This window comes from Arachis ipaensis, chromosome B6 (assembly GCF_059453495.1).
Source record: "Arachis ipaensis isolate K30076 ecotype BB chromosome B6, ASM5945349v1, whole genome shotgun sequence".
In the NCBI taxonomy this organism is placed as follows: Eukaryota; Viridiplantae; Streptophyta; class Magnoliopsida; order Fabales; family Fabaceae; genus Arachis; species Arachis ipaensis.
The window spans coordinates 84,247,833-84,265,042 of NC_142441.1; the positions used below are offsets into that span (position 1 = coordinate 84,247,833).

General features: G+C 39.6%; 1 non-coding gene across 1 annotated transcript; it reads right to left on the bottom strand.

The window, feature by feature from the left end:
- Positions 1-1,562: 1,562 nt before the first annotated feature.
- LOC148561586 (small nucleolar RNA R71) lies at positions 1,563-1,670 on the bottom strand. The gene has a single exon (XR_015887347.1). It is a non-coding gene; the product is annotated as a small nucleolar RNA R71 (small nucleolar RNA).
- Positions 1,671-17,210: the final 15,540 nt, after the last annotated feature.

The window sequence follows — 17,210 nt, forward strand, 5'->3', positions numbered from 1 at the left end:
CATTCATTGTTTTGATTCAAAATTTTCATGCATTGAGTCTTTTTGTTGTTTTTCTCTCTCATCATAAAAATTCAAAAATAAAAAAAAAATATCTTTCCCTTTTTTCTCTCATCAAATTCGAAAATTTGAGTTGACTTTTTCAAAAATTTTTAAAAATCAAATTGTTTCTCATGAGTCAAATCAAATTTTCAATTTGAAAATCTTATCTTTTTCAAAATCTTTTTCAAAAATCAAATCTTTTTCAAAATTCTTAGTTATTTTCGAAAATTCCAAAAATATTTTTCAAAAATCTTTTTCTTATTTCTATATCAAATTTTCAAAAATAACATAATCAATTAATGTTTTGATTAAAAAATTTGAAGTTTGTTACTTGCTTGTTAAGAAAGATTCAAACTTTAAGTTCTAGAATCATATCTTGTGATTTCTTGTGAATCAAGTCATTAATTGAGATTTTAAAAAATCAAATCTTTTTCAAAAACTAATTTCTATCATATCTTTTCAAAAATATCTTCTTATCTTTTTCAAAAATTTGATTTCAAAATATCTTTTCTAACTTCCTAACTCCTTATCTTTTCAAAATTGATTTTCAAAATTTGTTTCAACTAACTAACCAACTTTTTGTTTGTTTCTTAACTTTTTCAAAACCACCTAACTAACTCTCTCTCTCTCTCTCATTTTTGAAAATATCTTCTCCCTTTTTCAAAATTTCTTTTTAATTTATTAATTATTTTAATTTTTAAAACTTAATTTTCGAAAAATACTAACATTTTTCAAAAACTATTTTCAAAAATCACTAACTCTTTTTCAAAAATTATTTTCGAAAATTCCTTCTCTCTCATCTTATTCTATTTATTTATTCATCTACTAACATCTCATCTCACATCTCTGCCATCCTCACAGTTGTGTTTCTTCCATTATATTACATTCTTTGTCTCCCCCTCTTCTTCTACTCACACAGGGATCCCTATACTGTGGTATAAAGGATCTCTATTATTATTATTTTTTTTCTGTGCTCTCTTCTTTGTCATATGAGCAGGAGCAAGGATAAGAACATTCTTGTGGAAGCAGATCCAGATCCTGAAAGGACTCTGAAGAGAAAATTAAGAGAAGCTAAAATACAACAATCCAGAGATAACCTTTCAGAAATTTTCGAACAGGAAGAGGAGATGGCAGCCGAAAATAATAATAATGTAAGGAAGATGCTTGGTGACTTTACTGCACCTAATTCCAATTTACATGGAAGAAGCATCTCCATTCCTGCCATTGGAGCAAACAACTTTGAGCTGAAACCTCAATTAGTTTCTCTGATGCAGCAGAACTGCAAGTTTCATGGACTTCCATCTGAAGATCCTTTTCAGTTCTTAACTGAATTCTTGCATATATGTGATACTGTTAAGACTAATGGAGTAGATCCTGAAGTCTACAGGCTCATGCTTTTCCCCTTTGCTGTAAGAGACAGAGCTAGAATCTGGTTGGACTCTCAACCTAAAGATAGCCTGAACTCTTGGGATAAGCTGGTCACGACTTTCTTAGCCAAGTACTTTCCTCCTCAAAAGCTGAGCAAGCTTAGAGCTGATGTTCAAACCTTCAGACAGAAAGAAGGTGAATCCCTCTATGAAGCTTGGGAAAGATACAAACAGTTGACCAAAAAGTGTCCTTCTGACATGCTTTCAGAATGGACCATCCTGGATATATTCTATGATGGTTTATCTGAGCTATCAAAGATGTCACTGGACACTTCTGCAGGTGGATCCATTCACCTAAAGAAAACTCCTGTAGAAGCTCAAGAACTCATTGACATGGTTGCTAATAACCAGTTCATGTACACTTCTGAAAGGAATCCTGTGAGTAATGGGACGACTATGAAGAAGGGAGTTCTTGAAGTTGATACTCTGAATGCCATATTGGCTCAGAACAAAATATTGACTCAGCAAGTCAATATGATCTCTCAGAGTCTGCATGGAATACAAGCTGCATCCAACAGTACTTAAGAGGCTTCTTATGAAGAAGAAGCTTATGATCCTGAGAACCCTGCAATAGCAGAGGTGAATTACTTAGGTGAACCTTATGGAAACACCTATAACTCATCATAGAGAAATCATCCAAATTTCTCATGGAAGGATCAAAGGCCTCAACAAGGCTTTAATAATGGTGGAAGAAACAAGTTTAGCAATAGCAAGCCTTTTCCATCATCCACTCAGCAACAGACAGAGAATTCTGAGCAGAATCCATCTAGCTTAGCAAATTTAGTCTCTGATCTATCTAAGGCCACTGTAAGTTTCATGAATGAAACAAGGTCTTCCATTAGAAATCTGGAAGCACAAGTGGGCCAGCTGAGTAAAAGAATCACTGAAATCCCTCCTAGTACTCTCCCAAGCAATACAGAAGAGAATCCAAAAGGAGAGTGCAAGGCCATTGACATAAGCAAAATGGTCGAACCCAATGAGGAAGAGGAGGACATGAATCCCAAGGAGGAAGACCTCCTGGGACGTCCAGTGACCAATAAGGAGCTTCCCTCTGAGGAACCAAAGGACTCTGAGGCTCATCTAGAGACCACTGAGATTCCATTGAACCTCCTTATGCCCTTCATGAGCTCTGATGAGTATTCCTCTTCTGAAGAGAATGAGGATGTTACTGAAGAGCAAACTGCCAAGTTTCTTGGTGCAATCATGAAGCTGAATGCCAAATTATTTGGCATTGATGCTTGGGAAGTTGAACCTCCCTTGTTCATCAATGAACTAAGTGATCTGGATCAACTGACATTGCCTCAGAAGAGACAGGATCCTGGAAAGTTCATAATACCTTGTACTATAGGCACCATGATCTTTAAGGCTCTGTGTGACCTTGGTTCAGGGATAAACCTCATACCCCTCTCTGTAATAGAGAAACTGGGAATCTATGGGGTGCAAGCTGCTAAAATCTCATTAGAGATGGCAGATAGTTCAAGAAAACAGGCTTATGGACAAGTAGAGGACGTGTTAGTAAAGGTTGAAGGCCTTTACATCCCTGCTGATTTCATAGTCCTGGATACTGGAAAGGAAGAGGATGAATCCATCATCCTAGGAAGACCTTTCCTGGCCACAGCAAGAGCTGTGATTGATGTTGACAGAGGTGAAATAGTCCTTCAATGGAATGAGAACTCCCTTGTGTTTAAAACTCAAGGATCTCCCTCTGCAACCATGGAGAGGAAGCATGAAAAGCTTCTCTCAAAGCAGAGTCAACCCAAGCCCCCACAGTCAAACTCTAAGTTTGGTGTTGGGAGGCCACAACCAAACTCTAAGTTTGGTGTTGAACTCCCATATCCAAACTCTAAGTTTGGTGTTGGAGAGTCTCAACAAAGCTCTGCACATCTGTGAGGCTCCATGAGAGCCCACTGTCAAGCTATTGACATTAAAGAAGCGTTTGTTGGGAAGCAACCCAATTTTTATTTATCTAACTATATTTTCCTTAGTTATATGTCTTTGTAGGTTCATAATCATGTGGAGTCACAAAATAAATATAAAAATTGAAAACAGAATCAAAAACAGCAGAAGAAAAATCACACCCTGGAGGAGCATCTGTCTGGCGTTCAGCGCCAGAACAGAGCATGGTTCTGGCGCTGAACGCCCAAAATGGGCAGCTTCTGAGCGCTGAACGCCAGAACAGGCATGGTTTTGGCGTTCAACGCCAGAAATGGCACACAAATGGGCGTTGAACGCCCAAAATGGCCACCAACCTGGCGCTGAACGCCCAGAGTTGTGTGCAAAGGCATTTTTACGTGCCTAATGGGTGCAGGGATGTAAATTCTTGAACACCTCAGGATTTGTGGACCCCTCAGGACCCACTCAGGATCTGTGGATCCCACAGGATCCCCACCTACCTCCACTCTCTTCTTCTCACCACTTTCTTTCACACAAACCCCATAAACACTCTTCCCCAAAAACCCTTCACCAATCACCTCAAACTCTCTTCCCCATCACCTCTTCACCACTCATATCCATCCACTCTTCCCCATAAACCTACCTCATAAACCCCACCTACCTCCAAAATTCAAAACCAATTTCCCATACAAACCCACCCATATGGCCGAAACCTTCCCCCCCTCCCTTCCCTATATAAAGACCTCCATTCTTCATCCATTTACCACTCACATCCATACACCCACTACCTTCAAAATTCAACATCTCTCTCCCACCCAATCCCACCCATATGGCTGAATACACACATCCATCCATCTCCTGCATATCTTCTTCTTCTTCTTCTTCTATTCTTTCTTCTTTTGCTCGAGGGCGAGCAACATTCTAAGTTTGGTGTGGTAAAAGCATAGCTTTTTTGTTTTTTCCATAACCATTGATGGCACCTAAGGCCAGAGAAACCTCTAGAAAGAGGAAAGGGAAAACAAAAGCTTCCATCAAGGGTCTATAGCTCAGTGGTAGAACATTTGACTGCAAATCAAGAGATCCCTGAGATACCTCAGGGGATACATTTTCTTCCACACAATTATTGGAAGCAACTAAGGGTGGAACATCAAGAGCACTCCATCATCCTTCATGAAATTAGAGAAGATCAAAAAGCAATGAGGGAGGAGCAACAAAGACAAGGAAGAGACATAGAAGAGCTCAAGGACATCATTGGTTCCTCAAGAAAGAAACGCACCCATCACTAAGGTGGACTCATTCCTTGTTCTTACTTTCTCTGTTTTTCGTTTTCTATGTTAAGTGCTTATCCATGTTTGTGTCTTCATTACATGATCATTAGTAGTTAGTAACTCTGTCTAAAAGTTATGAATGTCCTATGAATCCATCACCTCTCTTAAATGAAAAATGTTTTAATTCAAAAGAACAAGAAGTACATGAGTTTTGAATTTATCCTTGAACTTAGTTTAATTATATTGATGTGGTGACAAGGCTTCTTGTTTTCTGAATGTATGCTTGAATAGTGCATATGTCTTTTGAAGTTGTTGTTTAAGAATGTTAAATATGTTGGCTCTTGAAAGAATGATGACTAGGAGACATGTTATTTGATAATCTGAAAAATCATAAAAATGATTCTTGAAGCAAGAAAAAGCAGCAAAGAACAAAGCTTGTAAAAAAAAAAATAGAAAGAAAAAGAAAAAGCAAGCAGAAAAAGCCAAAAGCTCTTAAAACCAAGAGGCAAGAGCAAAAAGCCAATAACCCTTAAAACCAAAAGGCAAGGGCAAATAAAAAGGATCCCAAGGCTTTGAGCATCAGTGGATAGGAGGGCCTAAAGGAATAAAATTCTGGTCTAAGCGGCTAAACCAAGCTGTCCCTAACCATGTGCTTGTGGCGTGTAGGTGTCAAGTGAAAACTTGAGACTGAGTGGTTAAAGTCAAGGTCCAAAGCAAAAAAAAAGAGTGTGCTTAAGAACCCTGGACACCTCTAATTGGGGACTTTAGCAAAGCTGAGTCACAATCTGAAAAGGTTCACCCAATTATGTGTCTGTGGCATTTATGTATCCGGTGGTAATACTGGAAAACAAAGTGCTTAGGGCCACGGCCAAGACTCATAAAGAAGTTGTGTTCAAGAATCATCATACTGAACTAGGAGAATCAATAACACTATCTGAACTCTGAGTTCCTATAGATGCCAATCATTCTGAACCTCAATGGATAAATTGAGATGCCAAAACTATTCAAGAGGCAAAAAGCTATAAGTCCCGCTCATATGATTGAAGCTATGTTTCATTGATAGTTTGGAATTTATAGTATATTCCCTTCTTTTTATCCTAATTTATTTTCAGTTGCTTGGGGACAAGCAACAATTTAAGTTTGGTGTTGTGATGAGCGGATAATTTATACGCTTTTTGACATTGTTTTTAGTATGTTTTTAGTAGGATCTAGTTACTTTTAGGGATGTTTTCATTAGTTTTTATGTTAAATTCACATTTCTGGATTTTACAATAAATTTGTGTGTTTTTCTGTGATTTCAGGTATTTTCTGGCTGAAATTGAGGGACTTGAGCAGAAATCAGATTCAGAGGTTGAAGAAGGACTGCTGATGCTGTTGGATTCTGACCACCCTGCACTCAAAATGGATTTTCTGGAGCTACCGAAGTCTACATGGCGCGATTTCAATTGCGTTGGAAAGTAGACATCCAGGGCTTTCCAGCAATATATAATAGTCCATACTTTGGCCAAGAATAGACGACGCAAACTGGCGTTCAACGCCAGCTCTCTGCCCAAATCTGGCGTCCGGCGCCAGAAAAGGAGCCAAAACCAGAGTTGAACGCCCAAACTAGCACAAAAGCTGGCGTTCAACTCCAAGAAGGACCTCTACACGTGCAACACTCAAGCTCAGCCCAAGCACACAACAAGTGGGCCCCGGAAGTGGATTTATGCATCAATTACTTACTCATGTAAACCCTAGTGGCTAGTTTATTATAAATAGGACCTTTTACTATTGTATTAGACATCTTTTGAACCATCTTTGAATCTTAGGAATCATCTTTGGACGCCTGGTTCTTAGATCAGAGGGGCTGGCCATTCGGCCATGCCTGGACCTTTCACTTATGTATTTTCAACGGTAGAGTTTCTACACTCCATAGATTAAGGTGTGGAGCTCTGCTGTTCCTCAAAGATTAATGCAAAGTACTACTGTTTTCTATTCAATTCATCTTATTTCGCTTCTAAGATAATCATTCACACTCCAACCTGAATGTGATGAACGTGACAATCATCATCATTCCCCATGAACGCGTGCCTGACAACCACTTCCGTTCTACATTAGATTGAATGAGTATCTCTTAGATCTCTTAATCAGAATCTTCGTGGCGTAAGCTAGAATGATGGCGGCATTCAAGAGAATCCGGAAAGTCTAAACCTTGTCTGTGGTATTCCGAGTAGGATTCAATGATTGAATGACTGTGACGAGCTTCAAACTCGCGAGTGCTGGGCGTTAGTGATAGACGCAAAAGGAGGGTAAATCCTATTCCAGCATGATCGAGAACCGACAGATGATTAGCCGTGCTGTGACAGAGCATGTGAGCATATTTTTCACTGAGAGGAGGGGATGTAGCCACTGACAACGGTGATGCCCTTGCATAAAGCCAGCCATGGAAATGAGTAAGACTGATTGGATGAAGATAGCAGGAAAGCAGAGATTCAGAGGAACGAAAAGCATCTCCATTCGCTTATCTGAAATTCCTACCAATGATTTACATAAGTACCTCTATCCCTATTCTATTATTTATTATTCGAAAACACCATTATCAATTTATATCTGCCTAACTGAGATTTGCAAGGTGACCATAGCTTGCTTCATACCAACAATCTCCGTGGGATTCGACCCTTACTCACGTAAGGTATTACTTGGACGACCCAGTGCACTTGCTGGTTAGTTGTATCGAAGTTGTGAACCATGGTATTGGCTCCATGTTCTTGGCGCCATTGCCAGGGAAAGAAAGAGCCATGAATTTTACATAATCAAAGTGTAATCACGATTGCGCGTACCAAGTTGCTCACGTTGCCAGGGATTGTTTGAGCCTGGACATCACAATTTCGTGCACCAATAACCGAGTCTAGATCTCAGTGCCTTCCTAGATCCAAATTTAGAATTCAATTACAAGAAGTAGAGAAAAGTAAATAGCAGAATGAGTAGAAGAAGAGACAATGAACAGAAATTTAAATTCAATTATGCAGTAAAGAAAACAGAGAGATCTCAGGATGAGATTGAAACAGAATTCCTTCAATTCTCCAACCCAAGATCCAAGACAAATGTAATTGAAATTGAAAACAAGAAAACTAAGAGGAAGAGAATTCAATTCTCCTACTCCGAAACTCAGAAACTCCAAACAACTCAAAACCAAAAGCTCTCCAAAAATAACTCAGCAAAAGTAAAAGGAAAAGCTCTCCGAAAACTTAAATCCTAAGCTATTTATACACTTTCTTCAAATGGTCTTCAAGCCTTGAATTGGGCCTTTGCTCTTGATGGAATTGAGTTGATAAAAGCCTCTGTTGATTGCTCTTGGAGTTGGAGAGAAACCCATTGTGAACCGGGCCAAGAATCATAAAAGCTTGAGTAAAAGTTTGAAGCAAACTTTTACTCAAACTTTTTATACCAGCTGCCCTCATTTTGCTGATATCCACGTTTGAGCTAAAGTTTGAGGTCAAACTTTTGCTCAAACGTGGATCCCCTTGTGTACATGTGTGGCGCCAACGTTTGCCAAAAAGCTTGAGGCAAACGTTGGCGCAAGCTTTTCTCCTCCAGGGTGTGCAAGTGTGGCGCCAACGTTTGCCAAAAAGCTTAAGGCAAACGTTGGCGCAAGCTTTTCTCCTCCAGGGTGTTGTTTTTGTGATGCCAACGTTTGCCAAAAAGTTTGAGGCAAACGTTGGCTCAAGCTTTTTACTCCAGGGTATTTTCAATTCTTCCAAAATTTTGAGCTAAAGTTTGAGGCAAACTTTGGCTCAAGCTTTTTTTCCTCTAGGGTGTTTTCAACTCTTCCAAAAGTTTGAGCTAAAGTTTGAGGCAAACTTTGGCTCAAACTTTTTGTTCTCTCTTGCTCCTAGCCATTCCTTCTTTCTTCAACCTTCTTCAAAACTCTTTTCACCTATCATCAATCAATCAAAACAATCAAAGCTATGCCCCAAATCATGAGATTGTGTTTCTTTCATAATATATGACAATTATAGCACAAAATCTCATGATATTGTATCAATTCATCCATGGTTGATTGAATCAAAGGAAACATGAAATTCTACCCAATTGGCTTACTTATGCATCAAGAAAGTGCATAAAATTATTTGAAAACAAAAGAAAAAGACTAGTGAAACTAGGCTAAGATGACTTGTCATCAAGGGCAATCACTCTATCCTTCCCTAATCATACTCTATAATTTTTGTTCTTCTCCTAATCAATCAACAACATTTAATATACCAATGCAAACATCATGAGGTCTTTTCAAGGTTGTAATGGGGCCAAGGTAAGGGTAAGGATACATATGTGGCTAAGTAAGCTTATAAACTGAATCTTTAATTAACCCAAGCTTTAACATAACCTATTCTATACAACTTTAGAATTCATACCTAACTACCCAGAATTTCCCTTTCACATTCCATACTCATGTATCAACTTTTTATTTTAATTTTATCATACATACATTGATCTTTGAATTCTTAACTTAACATTGGGGTAATTTTGTCCCCTTATTTATTTATTGAATATTTTTGGTTTTTTTTTTAACATAAACATAAAAATAAACATTGCTTATCAATGCACATAGATATTTAATTCTTATAGTTTCACATGAGTAGGTATCCAAATTCCCATTATATTATCATGACACATTCTCTTATTATCTTTTGTTCCCACAATTTCCCATGCTTAATTAGCACACACAATTCTATCTTAAGCTAACCAAAGATCCAGTTTGGGATATATAATTATTTTTCCGCTTAAGGCTAGAAATGTGGTAAAATATAGAACAAATGCGATTTAAAGGCTCAAAGTGGCTAACAAAGGTAATTGAAAGGGTAGGCTTAATTTGGATAAGTGAGCTAAACAATCAATGGCCTCAATCATATGAAAACATATAAATATAATAAACATTGTACATATGGGATGAAACAAAATATAGATTACAATTATAGAGAAGTAAACACACAAGAATAAAATAATTATGGTTAAATAATGTAACCATGCATAAAGGCTCAAATCTCACAGGTTGTGTGTTCTTTAGCTTAAAAATTATATTCCAAATACAACTTCAAGCAAATTTAACATAAAATTTTTAATTAAAATTAGTTAAATTTTGTTCCAAAAAATAGAGTCTTAGAAGAAACTTATTGTCTTTTCAATCAAGTAGAACATGCATGCAACTAATCTATTACTATGCAATTTATCCTATTCTACAAAAGAAAAACTAACTAAATATCCTAATTTATTGGTTGGTGTTTAGGGAAGAGAAATTACCTCCGAAAGCCAGGTACTGACCGACCTCCCCATACTTAAGGCTTTGCACCGTCCTCAGTGCAATCTGTTAGGAATAAAGGTGGGCTGGTAGCAGTATCTCCACAGTCGGGGCCATCATGGTTTCATATGCTGGTAAAGGAAGTGGAGTCCGGGGTGTCTGAGTCCTTGAATTTTCCCATAATCAGCTCCTTGAGGTATGTGAATCGGCGCTTGTTACGGCGCTCTCTCATCTTAGCTTTATGTTCCTGCCCATCCAACTTTTCGAGTATCTGATGGAGCAGTTGGTCTATGTTAGGTGCTTGTGGTGTTGAAGAAGGAATATCTTCAACCAGTTCAGTAGGATGGCTTGTGGCGGCTGGTGGAGGTCTGATGTATTTCCCATTAGGGACTTATTGATCATCCCGTGGAAGCATGGCTTTGGTGTCCCCAGCTCTGTAGGAGACTTTGGCTGTGGAGACAAGATCTGAGACCAAGGCGGGAAAAGGTAAGTTGCCCGCAATTTGTACGTGTCCCATGGCATTCCAGATGTGTCTTGGTAGGTTCAGAGGTTGGTCTGTAAGGATGCACCATAGTAGAACGGCCATGTCCGCAGTGAAGGAGGACTCGTGAGTGCTCGAAAAGACGTAATGGGACATGATCTGTGCCCATACGCGAGCCTCCAAGGTAAGTGCTGAAGCCGATATTCCCTTAGGGCGGGTACAAACCTTCTGGAATAGGGGGAAGACCTAGAGCTCTTTGAATGGCCTCTTCTGTAATGGGGACTTGCTTCTGACGTACAAAGACAGACTGCAGGGTTGGCAGGTGGAAGTTGGAGTAGAACTCGACTACCCAAGAAAGATTGACCTGCCTCGGCTGTCTCTGTAGGAAACCCCATTGTCTTTGTGCAATTTGCGCCTCAACAAAGGTAGCAATATGGTTTGGAAGGAGAAAAAGGTATTCGTTGTTGTAACTCCTTTCTGCCAGAATGGGGAACATCTGCTCACAGTAGCGATTGGGAAATCGCACAGTGTCCTTTGCTGGGAAGGCTCTTTCTTTATCATCAACCTTTATATTCCTCTTAGTTCTTTTTGTTGAGGGTTTAACCGCAGTTGAAGAGGATTCTGCCACTAATGCTCTTTTTGTTCCTCTCCTTGCTGATGATTTGGGAGGAACTTTCTCTTTTCCTTTCTTGGTGGCCATCCTGAAAGGGGAAAAGAAGAAAGTAACGTAAATTCAAAGGGATAGAGCAAGGAATAAGATGGTATGGGTGGCAATCAATGCACATTAAAGATGAATGAAGTGAACACATGGTCATGACTACATGAGAAAATTTCATCAAAGGGAATAGAGCAAGTGCATGTTTGGGTAATTAGATGCAATATGTTTATTGGCATGCCGGCAAAGGCATGAGTAGCATAGATCAAGCATCACTCGTAACAAACCATCACGTTTGTGTTGACAATTATTTTCAACGAATAAAATATGAAAGGAGTTTTGTGAAAAACAAGCATTTAATAGTAGAATAGAATAGCGTAGAAAAATGCATAATGCCATATTGGCTTTTTCACAAACACATAGCATGCATGGTAAATAGGGTATAGAAAATATTAAAGTAAACATGCAAGAAACCCTTTTAAAAAGGTATATAATTGCCAAACAATTTTACAACAATCCACAAGCATATAATGAGAAACAATGACTCAAATAAATTTCTTACACCAAGTAAAAAGGAAAAAGAAAGAAAAAGAAAATATGAATAATGAAAGTAAAAAAGAAAAGAAAAGAAGATAACATATAAAAATAAGAAGAAAAATAGAAAAGTAAGGAGGGAAGAAGAAAAAGAAAAACCTTGTTAATGGGGGTGAGAGAGAGAGTGAAAGTGTAGAAAGTGAGAAAGAAGGAAGAAGGAGGAAGGGAGAAATAAAGAGGGAAAAGAGAAAATAGGATTTGGGGAAAAGAAAGATAAGATAATTGGCAAATCAGGGAAGCTGTGCGGCGCAAGCGACGTGGCAGCGTAGGGCATGCGGTCGCGCGAATTGCGCTTATAATAATTGACGCGGTCGCGTCGGTCACGCGGTCGCGTGACCTGTTTTATGCCACTGGTGCAAGGACAACCACGCACTCGCACAACTCTCTGTTCAAAATCTTTAATTGCCAAATATTGGGTGACGCGATCGCGTGGAGCATGCGATCCTGTGAGTGGCCATTAGAAGGATATGACGCGGTTGCGTCGGTCACGCGGCCGCATGGGATGGATTGTGCATTCAGCACCAATCCAGCACCACTCTAGCACAACTTTTGGTCGTGCACCCTTTTCACGTCGAATTTCGGGGCACGCGGTCGCGTGGGAGGCCAATGTTCCCATGTGACATGGACGCGTCAGCGACGCGGTCGCGTGGGGCGATTTGTGCCACTGGCACGCCTCCAGCCACGCTCTTGCGGTACTCTCTGTTCGTTTAATATTTTCTCCCATCTCCTGCGACGCGGACGCGTCAATGAGGCGGTCGCGTCGCATGAAAATTTTTTTTTTAAATAAAAGCATGGAAATGCAGATGCACGAAATGCAGTAATAAGGAGAAGAGTTATTGAATAGGAAAACTAAAAATAAAGAGAAGAACGATCATACCATGGTGGGTTGTCTCCCACCTAGCACTTTGCTTTAACGTCCGTAAGTTGGAAGCTCCACTAGCTTAGTCTTTGGCTTTGTGGGGATCTTCCAAGAGGAAGATCTCAAGCTCCTTGTTCTTCTGCATCCTCTCTCCATGGTACAGCTTTAAACGATGTCCATTAACTTTTATAAGTTCAGAGCCTGAAGGATGGCTTAGGTGATAAACTCCGTATGGTTCGGCCTTCTCTACTCTGTATGGACCTTCCCATCTTGATCTCAACTTGCCTGGCATGAGCCTCAGTCGAGATTTGTAAAGGAGGACTAAGTCCCCAGGTTGGAACTCTTTTCTCTTGATGTGCTGATCATGTACAGCCTTCATCTTCTCCTTGTATAGTCTTGAGTTCTCATAAGCTTCTAGGCGAAGACTTTCCAGTTCTCGCAGTTGCAACTTCCTTTCAGCTCCGGCTTTCTCAATTCCCATGTTGCACTCCTTTACTGCCCAAAAGGCTTTGTGCTCTATTTCAACAGGGAGATGACAAGCTTTTCCATAAACTAAGTAGAAAGGGCTCATCCCACTGGTTGTTTTATATGCTGTTCTGTATGACCAGAGTGCATCTTGTAGCCTGGTGCTCCAGTCTCGTCTATGAGGTTTGACTATCTTCTGTAAGATACACTTTATCTCTCTGTTTGACACCTTGGCTTGCCCATTAGTCTGAGGATGGAAGGCTGTTGCAACCTTATGAACTATCCCATGCTTCTTCATTAATCCTGTTAGTCTCCTGTTACAAAAATGGGTGCCTTGATCGCTCACGATTGCTCATAGTGATCCAAAGCGACAAATAATGTGGTTTCTTACAAAGGAAACAACAGTGTTTGCATCATCAGTGCGGGTAGGAATTGCTTCCACCCATTTGGAAACGTAATCCACAGCTAGCAATATATAAAAATAACCATTAGAATTTGGAAATGGACCCATGAAGTCAATGCCCCAAACATAAAAAATTTCACAGAAAAGCATAATTTGTTGAGGCATCTCATCCCTCTTGGATATATTACCAAATTTTTGGCATGGGAAACAAGATCTACAAAATTCAGCAGCGTCTCTAAAAAGAGTAGGCCACTAGAATCCACAGTCTAAGATTTTTCTAGCTGTTCTTTGAGGGCCAAAATGTCCTCCACTCTCAGATGAGTGACAGGCCTCTAAGATGGACTGGAATTCTGATTGAGGCACACACCGTCTAATTACCTGGTCAGCACCACATCTCCATAAATATGGGTCATCCCATATATAATATTTAGACTCACTTTTCAGCTTGTCTCTTTGATGCTTAGAAAAGTTTGGAGGAAAGGTTCGGCTAACTAGATAATTAGCTACAGGTGCATACCAAGGGATTACCTCAAATACTACTTGCAGGTTATCAAATGGGAAATTATCAGCTATAGGAGTGGGGTCATCTGTAAACTGCTAAAGGCAACTCAAGTGGTCTGCCACTAAATTCTGTTTACCACTCCTATCCTTAATTTCTAAATCAAATTCTTGTAATAGCAGTATCCAACGTATGAGCCTTGGTTTGGATTCCTTTTTAGCTAATAGATACTTTAGAGCTGCGTGGTCTGAGTACACTACTACCTTCGCACCAAGTAAATAGGCTCTGAATTTATCCAGAGCAAAAACAATAGCAAGAAGCTCTTTCTCAGTAGTGGTGTAATTGGCTAAAGTTTTAGACGCATAAGCAATAACAAAGGGGTCCTTACCTTCACGCTGAGCCAGTGCTACTCCTGCTACATAGTTGGAGGCGTCGCACATTATTTCAAATGGCTGGCTCCAGTCTGGTCCTCTCACAATTGGAGCTTGAGTCAAGGCGGTCTTCAGCTTATCAAATGCTTGTTTGCAATCCTCACTGAACTCGAACTCAATATCCTTCTGCAGTAGCCTGGATAAGGGAAGTGCTACCTTACTGAAGTCCTTAATGAATCTCCTGTAAAAACCTACATGGCCAAGGAATGAACGGACTTCCCTCACAGAGGAGGGGTAAGGTAAACTAGAAATAACATCCACCTTTGCTGGATCTACAGAAATGCCAGTATTAGACACAACATGTCCTAGTACAATACCTTGTTTTACCATAAAGTGACATTTTTCAAAATTTAATACATGGTTTGTACTGACACATCTATCTAATACTCTAGATAATCCATCTAAGCAAAGGCTAAAGGAATCGCCGTATACACTAAAATCATCCATAAAAACTTCCATACAGTCCTCAATAAGATCAGAGAAAAGACTCATCATGCACCGTTGGAAGGTAGCTGGTGCATTGCATAAGCCAAATGGCATTCTCTTGTAAGCATAAGTCCCAAAAGGACATGTAAAAGTGGTCTTTTCCTGATTCTCAGGAGCTATATGAATCTGGAAATAACATATGTAACCATCTAAAAAACAATAATGTGATTTACCTGACAGGCGATCCAGCATTTGATCAATGAATGGAAGAGGATAGTGATCCTTACGAGTGGCCTGGTTGAGGCGTCTGTAGTCAATGCAGACCCTCCAGGCGTTCTGAACTCTGGTTGCAATGAGATCTCCATGCTCATTCTTCACTGTAGTGACGCCAGACTTCTTGGGCACCACTTGTACTGGGCTTACTGGTGCACGAAATTACAATTACACTTTTCCAACTCCGTACAACTAACCAACAAGTGCAATGGGTCGTCCAAGTAATACCTTACGTGAGTAAGGGACGATCCCACGGAGATTGTCGGCTTGAAGCAAGCTATGGTTATCTTGTAACTCTTAGTCAGGATATCAATAATTCTCAGATTTGATTGTAAAAAGTAAAAGAACATGAAATAAATACTTGTTATGTAGTAATGAAGAACAGGTTGAGGCTTTGGAGATGCTTTGTCTTCTGAATCTCTGCTTTCCTACTATCTTCTTCATCATGCATGCAAGGCTCCTTCCATGGCAAGCTTTATGTTGGGCATCACCATTGTCAATGGCTACTTCCCGTCCTCTCAGTGAAAATGTTCCAAATGCGCTGTCACCGCACGGCTAATCATCTGTCGGTTCTCGATCATGTCGGAATAGGATCCATTGATCCTTTTGCGTCTGTCACTACGCCCAACACTCGCGAGTTTGAAGCTCGTCACAATCATCCCTTCCCAGATCCTACTCAGAATACCACAGACAAGGTTTAGACGTTCCGGATCTCAGGAATGACCGCCAATAATTCTAGCTTATACCACGAAGGTTCTAATCTTATATTAGAAACCCAAGAGATACACATTCAAGCTTGATTGCATGTAGAACGGAGGTGGTTATCAGGCACGCGTTCATAGGTGAGAATGATGATGATTGTCACGGATCATCACATTCATCAGGTTGAAGTGCGAATGAATATCTTAGAATAGAAGTAAGCATGATAGAATGGAAAACAGTAGTAATTGCATTAATTCATGAAGAACAGCAGAGCTCCTCACCCCCAACAATGGAGTTTAGAGACTCATGCCGTAGAGAATACAATATGAAATGTGTAAAGTGTCATGAGGTACAAGATGAATCACTAAAAGTAGTTTTTATAGTAAACTAGTGACCTAGGGTTACAGAAAATGAGTAAGCTAGGGTGTTTAGTGTAAAAATCCACTTCCGGGACCCACTTGGTGTGTGCTTGGGCTGAGCATTGAAGCTTTCATGTGTAGAGACTTTTCTTGGACTTAAACGCCAGCTTTTGTGCCAGTTTGGGCGTTTAACTCCAGTTTTTATGCCAGTTCTGGCGTTAAATGCCAGAATTCTTGAGCTGACTTGGAACGCCTGTTTGGGCCATCAAATCTCGGATAAAGTATAGACTATTATATATTTCTGGAAAGCCCAGGATGTCTACTTTCCAACGCAATTGAGAGCCCACCAATTGGGATTCTATAGCTCCAGAAAATCTACTTTGAGTGCAGGGAGGTCAGAATCCAACAACATCTGTAGTCCTTTTTCAGCCTCTGAATCAGATTTATGCTCAGGTCCCTCAATTTTCGGCCAGAAAATACCTGAAATCACAGAAAAATACACAAACTCATAGTAAAGTCCAGAAAAGTAATTTTTATTTAAAAACTAATAAAAACATAATAAAAACTGACTAAAATATACTAAAAACATACTAAAAATAATGCCAAAAGGCGTATAAATTATCCGCTCATCACAACACCAAACTTAAATTGTTGCTTGTTCCCAAGCAACTAAAAATCAAATAGGATAAAAATAAGAGAATATACAATGAATTCCAAAAACATCTATGAAGATCAGTATTAATTAGATGAATGGGGCTTTTAGCTTTTTGCCTCTGAATAGTTTTGGCATCTCACTTTATCCTTTGAAGTTCAGAATGATTGGCTTCTATAGGAACTCAGAATCCAGATAGTGTTATTGATTCTCGTAGTTAAGTATGTTGATTCTTGAACACAGCTACTTTATGAGTCTTGGCCGTGACCCTAAGCATTTTATTTTCTAGTATTATCACCGGATACATAAATGCCACACATAACTGGGTGAACCTTTTCAGATTGTAACTCAGCTTTGCTAGAGTCTCCAATTAGAGGTGTCCAGAGCTCTTAAGCACACTCTTTTTGCTTTTGGACCACGACTTTAACCACTCAGTCTCAAGTTTTCATTTGACACCTTCACGCCACAAGCACATGGTTAAGGACAGCTTGGTTTAGCTGCTTAGGCCA